The following is a 9,775-nucleotide window of genomic DNA, read 5'->3' on the forward strand; positions in this document are numbered from 1 at the left end:
GGGCCCTGACTGTGATATGTCAGAGCTCCCCTGGCAGCAGATAGTATTCTGAAAGCCTAACTTGTAATATCCTTCAGAGCATCAGTATGATAACAGAATGCTTTATTCTCTAAATATTAGAGGAAAACCCATTACTTGGCACGAGGTACCCAATCTTCTTGATTTCATGATCATAGCAGGCTTCAGTCAATTACTACATAATAGTTTGAATACACTTTAGACATGAAGGGTAAAACAAAGAGAGTTTATGAAAACACAGGGGAAACAATTATACTTCACATACTAGTGAGCCCTATTACCACTTGTTCCAAGTTTATCAAGTTTTGGATTTTGAGCAGTTTGACATTCATAGCAAATTTCATTCAAGTTAAAAAATTAAGAGCTAATGATATTTTATTTTAAAATTTGCATTCACTGAGCTATTAAAAAATGCACAGCCTCTGCAACAATGCACCCATTTCTACAGCACACCAACATGCAGTTTTCAGTATCATTACAATTTATCACTATATTATTGTACATCAAATTGTCTCTGAAGGTTCAAAGGGTTTCAAAATTCTAGGGATTATTGATTACCTGTACTGATATTATAATTAATTTGGCAGCAAAATTCACTAACCTTGCTTAGATTTAGTGATGACTATAAGTTCCAGCTTCACAAAACCAGTATCCAAACAGTTGTCATTTTCAATTAGGTTCCTTAAGAGTCGACAACATTACCGGTACAACTTTCCAAAATTCTTACAACAGACAACGTAAGTTACTATCTCAAACAGGAATCTCAATTCTAACTTTAAAGAGTGGAGCCACCGATAGAAAAGCTCAGTGAAAACAAATGAGATGGGATTTTTTCCATTGGAGCATTGACTACAAAAACAAAAGTGAATTTGAATTTGTAAGTGATGTTAGTCAGACCGCTGTTGTTTACAGGTTTGGACGTCCAATTATAGAAAGAAAATCAGATTAATGGAAATAATCTAGCAAAGATTCAGTAGAATGATAACAGAAAAAAAATTAAAATTATAACACAAGGCTTAAAAAAATGCACACTTTTCATTAAAACACTAACTGGGCATCTAATGGAGGTTTTCAAAATGATCAAAGGATTTGAGGCTGTAATTAGTGAAAGATTTTTCACTGGTTAGTGCTTGGTAACAAGAGGATATAAAGTTATTATTGGAAGATAAAATGCTTTGTGATGCAACTGTTTATTTTGAGAAGACATCAATATATTCATGCAAGCATTACTCATGTATCAGATTTTACAACAAATACGATCCTAAAAAACTATTTCGTAACTAATAGTAACATCCCATAGCTAATTTTGCAGAAGTATATCAAGCAGCTAACAATGCTGTAGGAAGTATTTGAGTTCCAATCTATTTTTGCCTGAAGTGTAAACCATTTCAGGAATTTTATTCCTTTCCAATGTTCTGTTTTCGTATAACTGTCTGTTGCTGGCCTGTGCTACTCTTCAAAGACTTCCTCTCTAACAAGGGCACAATTTGTATCACTGAACAAAAACATAAATATAAAAATTACAATGACAGTAATATAGACTTCCATACATATGCTCACATTACTTACGTAAGAAATAGAGAGTGTATAAATAACTTTGTTACAACACAGTGCCAACATCAAAGTAAGTTTGCCAGATTTGCTACGGCCAGTGAGCAAAACTACACAGTCTCCAGCTTTGTCAAATCTAGCTGCTGGTTAGCATTGAAACTGGCTATGGGAGATGTGCACATTTGGAATCAAAGGAATTAACAAAGTTCAGAAAGCTGTTAAGAATGGATAAGATTAATACTATATCTTACAAAATGGAAAGCAAGCAGTAGATTTTTAACGTTCTCATAAATATCTATTCTCGGATACTCCACTATAATTGGAGATCAATGCTACATTTTACATACGTGAAACCGCCTACAGGCTTAAATATGATGCAAAAAAAACTGTACACAAGGCAAGGAGTGGCACAGCATGTGATTAGCTGCACTAAACCCGATGCCAATAATTGGGTATAACAACAGCACTACCCAATTCAATGGTCTTAAAAAAAATACTAGTTGATCCCCTGTGGTAAGCTCAAGGAACGACAGTCAAGATCATTTTTCAGATCAAGGAGGATTAGAGACTGGGTAGGAAAACAATTGAAGTGGCAGGAAAAAAGAAAGGAGGGCTGAGGCATTGTGGGAAAAAACTAGAGGGGAGAGAAGGAGTGAGGGCAAAGAGAGAAAGTGAAAGGGAAAGTGAGCCTGGAGGGAGGAGAGAAGACAGGTCAGAGACAAGAGAAAGGAGGGTTGAATGACAAATTTAATTGCCTAGTGATAACTGTTTCAGATTTGATATAAACATACCAATCTTTACATTTTGGGTTTTAGCTGCATGGAAACATGAGCTTTTAGATTCAGATTTAGATCATTTCAAGTTGAATGGTGCTCTCCCCTCCAAAATGGGAGAACAAAGAGCAAGAAGGAGGTAAATGTAATAAAGTAATGCAGAAATTCTTACCTCTTACCCTGAGGGGATGGCTTCCGAACACAAGTTTGGTGAGCACTAGCAGTAACCACCTTTTCCAGTTTAGGATCAATTGGGGTTGAAGGTACTGCAAAATCTGAAATAAACAATATTCAGCTTGAAGTAAATGCTAATCAATAAACCCATGTACCTTACTTAAATGAGGGTCCTGATTGATCCAAAACAAGTATCCAACATAGAAAATAAAACATATTCATGCAATTCCACCATTACCCCCTGTCTTCCTTCCCACAACAGCGACAGGGTTCCCCTTGTCCTTACCTGCCATCCTACCAGCATTCACATCCAGAAGGTCATCAACTGCCTTTCTGCCACCTCCAGCGAGATGCCACCACCAGACACATGTATTCCCTTCCCTTCCCCAGTCCGCGGAGACTGTTCCTCCAGGACACCCTGGTCCACTCTTCCCTCCACACCTCCTCTCTCTCTCTGTCTTCCCACCCCACCACTCACCCCCCACCACACACACACACAAAACAGCCCTACAGCACCTTCCCCTGCAAACGCCCAAGGCGTAAATCTGTCCTGTCCATTTTCCTCCTCCCTCCTCAGTATCCAAGGACCCAAACATACCTTCCAGGTGAAGCAGCACTTTACCTGTACTTCTCACAATCTCATCTACTGCATTTGCTGTTACAAAGCGGTCTCCTCTACATTGGGGAAACAAAGCGTAGACTGGATGACAGCTTTGCAGAACCCCTACTTTCTGCCTGCAAACATGACCCTGAGCTTCCAGTCGCCTGCCACCCTGTTCCCTGGCCAATACCTCTGTCTCAGGCGTGCTGCAGTGTTCTGGTGAAGCTCAGCGTAAGCTGGAAGAACAATCTCATTTTTTGCTTGGGGACCCTGCAGCCCTCTGGACTCAATATAATATTGAGTTCAATAATTTTAGGGCTTGAACTCTCCGATGTCCTAACCCCCTACCACACACACCAGGCCTAGTTATCACACAGTGTGCCATGGCAGACTCTCTCTTGTTAGCCACTAACAGTCTCCATTAACAGCTGTTCACCTTCCTAGCCAGATTGTTATCCACTCCTTTATCTATCCAACTGTTCTCTCTCTATGGGCTCTATCCCCACCTATTGATTACTCCTTATTCCCATCTTCTGCAGATAAACCAACATTTTCCCAGCTACCATCAGTTCTGAGGAAGGGCCATCTTATATATCAATTAAATTTACAGACTAGGAACTTCCACAGTGGTTCTTCCAAACTCCTGCAGACATTTCACTGTAAGATCGGCAAAAGCATAGAGAAAAGGGCAGATACCATTTTCACAATATCCAATCATCTATGAGAATTACAATGGAAGATCAAGGAAATCCTCCCAGAAATTCTATTCCATGGAGTCTTGCATTAAAGCATTTCACAATTCATGCAACTGTTTACTTTTGAAGTGCAGTGACTGCATTATATATGCAAATCAATAAACACATCATTATCAAATAAAAATAGAAAATGCTACAAATACTCAGCAGGACGGGTGGAACCTGGACAGAGAGAAACAGACTTAATGTTTCAGGTTATTGAGCTTTTATCAGGACTCATTGATCATTTAAGAAAGGTCACTGACCTAAAATGTTTTCGCTTGTTTTTGCTCAGCCTGACCTGCTGAGTACTACGGACATTTTTTTGTTTTAATTTCAGATTTCCAGCATCTGCAGTTCTTTTTTATTTTAAAAGCTGTGTTAACATGATAATGCTGTACCAAGTATTTGGTTAAACATGAGTGGAGGACAGGCACTATCATTTGAGAAAAGTACATGGTGAGGCAGTCACTATATATTGCTATATCTATATTAACATTGCAGGCAGTGTCTGGCAGTTTCATGAGCTAGAAAATGTTATGTAGTTTAGTCGAGCACATTAGTAGCAAAACAAATTAATTTGTCAGGACAAAAGTGAAAATTTACCTGTATCCTGGGAATTCAGCATTTTCTCAACAGTGTTATTGGAAGGCGAGGATGGCACATCTCGGTCCCTGTTGTCAACTGAAGAGTGAAAGAAAAATCAAGTTTTATAGAAGATCAGCTTTCTCAAGTGTAACATTTTGGAGCTTTATTTGAAATTACCTGGTTCCATCACTTCAGAAACTCGGACATCAAACCACTCAAGGCCAGATCTTTCAACATCAGGCACCAGATGTAAAGGTGACTCTGGGAACAGAAGTGCAAACCGACGACTGTATGGAGAGTTATAACTAGAAGTTGTTTGATGAGGTGCTGTATGCTCCATTTCAAACACTGGAAAAGTAAAAAGACAAAACTATTTGTCTATAGAAACAGGAGTAAGCCACTCAGCCCCTTGAGCTTGCTCAATCTAAATCATTTGAGATCATGTACCTCACTGCCATTTTCTCATGCTATCTCCATATTCCTGTATGTCAGTAGTATCTCAAAATTCATCAATGTGTCTTGGAAAAAACTCAATGACTGAATTTACACTGCCCTCTGGGATACAGAATTGCAGAGATTCACTATCGTCTGAGTGAAAAAATTATTCCTCAATTGAGTCCAAAGTGGCTTACCCTTATTCTGAGTCTATGTTCTGGTTCTAGAGCATTCCCCCACCCCCACCTTGCACCTTTGTTCCTCCTACCAAAGTAGATAACTTCACACTTATCCACATATATCCCATCTGTAATGTTCCTGCCCACGAACTCAATCTGTCAAAATCCCCATGAAGCCTCTTTCCTCTTTGCACCTCATTTTATTCCATCCTCAAATTCGGAACTATTGCATTTTATCCTCTTAAAAGGCGATCTTATTGAAACATACATATTTCTTAGGGTACTTGACATGGTAGATGCAGAGAGGTTGTTTATTTTGTGGGAGAGACTCGGACTGGAAGGCATAATCTCAGAATAATACATCACTTATTTAAGACAGAGAATAAGGAGGAATTTCTTCTCTCAGGTCGCAGTGAATTTGTGTAGTTGTTTTTTGTAGAGGCTGCAGAGATTAGGTCGTTAAGTATATTCAAGGCTGAGAAAAACAGATTATTTTTATCAGGAAGGGAATCATGGATTATGGAAAAAGGCAGGAAAGTGAAGTTGAGGATTACCAGATCAACAATGATCTCAATGAATGGAGAGCAGACTTGGGCTGAATGGCCTACTTCTGCGCCTAGGTCTTAGGGTCCTCACATCCAGATAGTTTCCTATCAACCTGTTCAGAGATGTTATTACAAACCTCTGGAGCAGGTGGCACTTGAACATAGGCCTGCTGACTCAGAGGTAGGGCCACTACTGCTGCACCACAAGAGCCCTAGGTCCCCACATTCAAATCATCAATATAGATTGTGAGAAATTGCGGCTCGAAGCACAGTGCCTTGCTTTACTCCAATAATGACAGCTGTCAACCTGCGAACAGCCCATTTATTTCAACTCTCTGTTTTCACTTATAAATCCTCAACCCATGCCAGTATATCACTTTATTTTTTTAAATATGGGATGTTGGTATTGTTGGCTGTTGGCCCATCTCAAATTGCCAGAAGGCATTAAAGAATTACCCATTTTGCTGGAGTCTGTATTCATGCTGGCCAGTTTAGGTAAGGATGGCAGATTTGCTTCCCTAAAGGACATTAGTGAACCAGATGTTTTTTTTACGACAATTGATAATGGTTTACGTAGTCATCATTAGACTTCCAATTTCAGATTTTACTGAATTCAACTTTCACCATCTGTGATGAGATTCAAACCAGGGTCACCAAAACATTACCAGGATTTCTGTATTAATACTCCAGTGACCACCATACCATCACCTCCCCTCGGTTACACCCCTATTCTGTGTGATCTTATTTGGTTAACTAATCTGTGTAGGACTTTATGAAAAGCCTTCTGAAAATCCAAGTGCACCACATCCACTGGTTTCTCCCTTTGTCAAACATGACTTCCCTTTCATAAATAATATTGATTATATCTAATCAGACTTTCTAACTGTCCATCCTTTATCAGTTCCGATTCGGAGATGCCGGTGTTGGACTGGGGTGTACAAAGTTAAAAATCACATAACACCAGGTTATAGTCAACAGGCTGATGAAGGAGCGTCGCTCCGAAAGCTAGTGTGTTTCCAATTAAACCTGTTGGACTATAACCTGGTGTTGTGTGATTTTTAACTTTATCACTTCCACTATTTTCCCTACTATTGACATCAGTCTAAAATGTTATAATTCCCTGTATTCTCTCTCTCTCACTTTTAAAACAGTGGGGTTACATTTGCAACCTTACAATCAGCAGGCATTGTTCCAAAATATACAGAATTTTAAAAAAAATCATAGGAACACAGGACTCAAGAGCAAGATTAAACCATTTGGCCCCTCCAGCCTGGTCGACCATTTCATAAAATCTTGGCTGATCTGTTGTGGTCTCATTTGCACTTTACTGACTGCACCAGAAATCCACTGACCCCCTTGTCTATCAAAAATCGCCACAGCCTTGAACAAACTTAGCCTCCACTATCTTCTGGGAAAGAGAATTCCATACACTCTGTAATAAAAAGAATTCATGTCTTCAAGGTCGATCTCTTATTGTTAAATTATGTTCCCTCATTTTACTCTCCTCCATCTTACATGTTTCAATAGGATCACTTCTTGTTTTACAAAACTCCAATGGTTACATAACCTGCTCAACCTTATTTCATAAGATAACATTGTCATAACAGAAATGAGTTGAGTGAACCTGCTCTGAATTGCTTTTTAAAAGCAATCTTTTCCTCAAAAATGGAGACCGAATTGTACACAGTATTTCAGATGTGGCTTCACCAATGCTCTATAACAGCTGCAGTAAAACTTGTCTATTTTTATATTGCTTTCTCCTGCAACAAACACAACCTTCCAATTACCTAACAAATTATTTGCTAGACCTTTGTTCTGTTACAACCAAGGTTGGAGGAGTTCACAATATCTCTCTCATCACTATTCTACTGGTCACAACATTGTCAGTCACTGAGTAAAACAAACATATACTTCATATGAAGTTCAGAATAAAAAGATCCATCAACCAGGTGTCTTCAAAGATTCACAAAGATACAAAGCCAATTTAACACAGTGTGAAATGTGAAAGTGTAAATATTTACTCTATTAAATAGCCTAACACAGATAAAAACACACACCAGTTAAATAAAATAAAGAAACCTTCTCTACAGAGATTAATTTTGGAGAAAGAAAAACTTCTGCCAGATACTTGTTAATTCTCAGAAAACAAGGTATGATATGTTCCTGACAACTTTCAAACTGGTGTCACCGCACATGTCACGCCACTGGGATCCTCTCAGAAGTAAAACATTCAGAAGATGCTAAGAGGAAACCTTCCAGAGGCTATCAGGGACAATAGCTGTTTGTTTTTCAGCTTTTCATGGGATTCTCAAGAGGGCTTCTTAGAAAGGTGGCAAAGGCTGAACTGAGGGGCCACAAGGTACATCACAACTGAATTCCAAACAATCTCAATATAATTTGAACTGCAGACATACATAAATTCAGACATGTGACTTCCATTAAGCAGTTTTCAAACAAAGTGCCCCACAGTGCCTTTCCAGTGAAAGTGAAAGAAAACTGGCGGCATGGTGGCTCAGTGGTTAGCACTGCTGCCTCACAGCGTCAGTAACCCAGGTTCAATTCCCGCCTTGGGTGACTGTCTGTGTGGAGTCTGCACATTCTCCCTGTGTTTGCATGGGTTTCCTCCGGGTGCTCCGGTTTTCTCCCACAGTCCAAAGATGTGTTGGTCAGGTGAACTGGCCATGGGAAATTGCCCATAGCGTTAGGTGCATTAGTCAGAGGCAAATATAGGGGAGAGGAGTGGGTCTTGGTGGATGTGGACTTGTTAGGCCGAAAGGCCTGTTTCCATACTGTAGGGAACCTAATCTAATCTAAAAAATAGGAGCAAGTATCTTCTCAGACATAGATCCTCAAAACATAGTAGTAATGGAAGCACCTTCATGACAATGCTAAGCTTATGTGATTCATGTATCAGGGAATATAGAACCCAATGAATTCTGAAGATTCTCTCCATTTAAAAAGCATACTGTGTTTCTATTCCTCCTGAGAAAATGGACAAGTTCACAGGTACCCATGTTATACGACATCTGCCAATTTTTCTCCCCACCACTCACTTAAATTGTCTATCACTTTGTAGACTCTCTAGTGTCACTCATATTAATTGTAAATAATTGAGAATCTGGCACTAATCGATGAGGCACTCCAGTCATGGCAGCTTGCCAACACGAGAAAGACCCATTTATCCCTATTCTCTGCTTATGAGCCAACCAATTCTTTTTATCCTTGCAAATATATTACCCGCACATATGGTTCATCACTCTGCACGACAGTTCACATATCTTGTGCAGGGAGCAGAACCACAGATTGCCAATGCATCCACAACATCAACAAGCACGTCTTTCAACATTTTGGGACGTAAATCATCAGAGTCGCATGGTATTGTTAAGCTTCAATCCCATGAATTTATCCAGACTACTTTTTTTTTAAACAAATAATTTCTTTCAGTTCCTCATCCTCACTAACTGCATTTAGTTCAATGCAAGAGACCTAACAGGGAAGGCAGATGAACTCAGGGCATGGGTAGGAACATGGGACTGGGATGTCATAGCAATTACAGAGACATGGTTCAGGGATGGACAGGACTGGTAACTTAATGTTCCAGAATATAAATGCTGCAGGAAGGATAGAAAGGGAGGCAAGAGAGGAGGGGGAGTGACATTTTTGATAAGGGATAACATCACGGCTGTACTTAGGGAGGATATTCTTGGGAATGCATCCAGGGTAGTTATTTGGATGGAACTCAGAAATAAGAATGGGATGATCACCTTATTGGGATTGTACTATGGACTCCCCAGTAGTCAGTAGGAAATTGAGATACAAATTTGAAAGGAGATCTCAGTTATCTGTAAGAATAATAGGGTGGTTATGGTAGGGGATTTTAACGTTCCAAACATGGACAGGCATTGTCACAGTTTTAAGAGTTGAAATGGAGAGGAATTTGTTAAGCGTGTACAAGAAAATTTTCTGATACCGTATTTTTGTTGGACCAACTAGAAAAGATGGTTTCTCCTCTTGGGAAATAACGCAGGGCAAGTGACTGAGATGTCAGTGGGGGAGCACTTTGGGGCCAGCGACCATAATTCTATTAGTTTTTAAATAGTGATAGAAAAAAGGATAGATAGCATCTAAAAGTTAAAGTTCTAAATTGGAGGAAGGTCAAGTTTGATGGCATTAGGCA

Source organism: Chiloscyllium plagiosum, chromosome 43 (genome assembly GCF_004010195.1).
Source record: "Chiloscyllium plagiosum isolate BGI_BamShark_2017 chromosome 43, ASM401019v2, whole genome shotgun sequence".
NCBI classification, from domain to species: Eukaryota; Metazoa; Chordata; class Chondrichthyes; order Orectolobiformes; family Hemiscylliidae; genus Chiloscyllium; species Chiloscyllium plagiosum.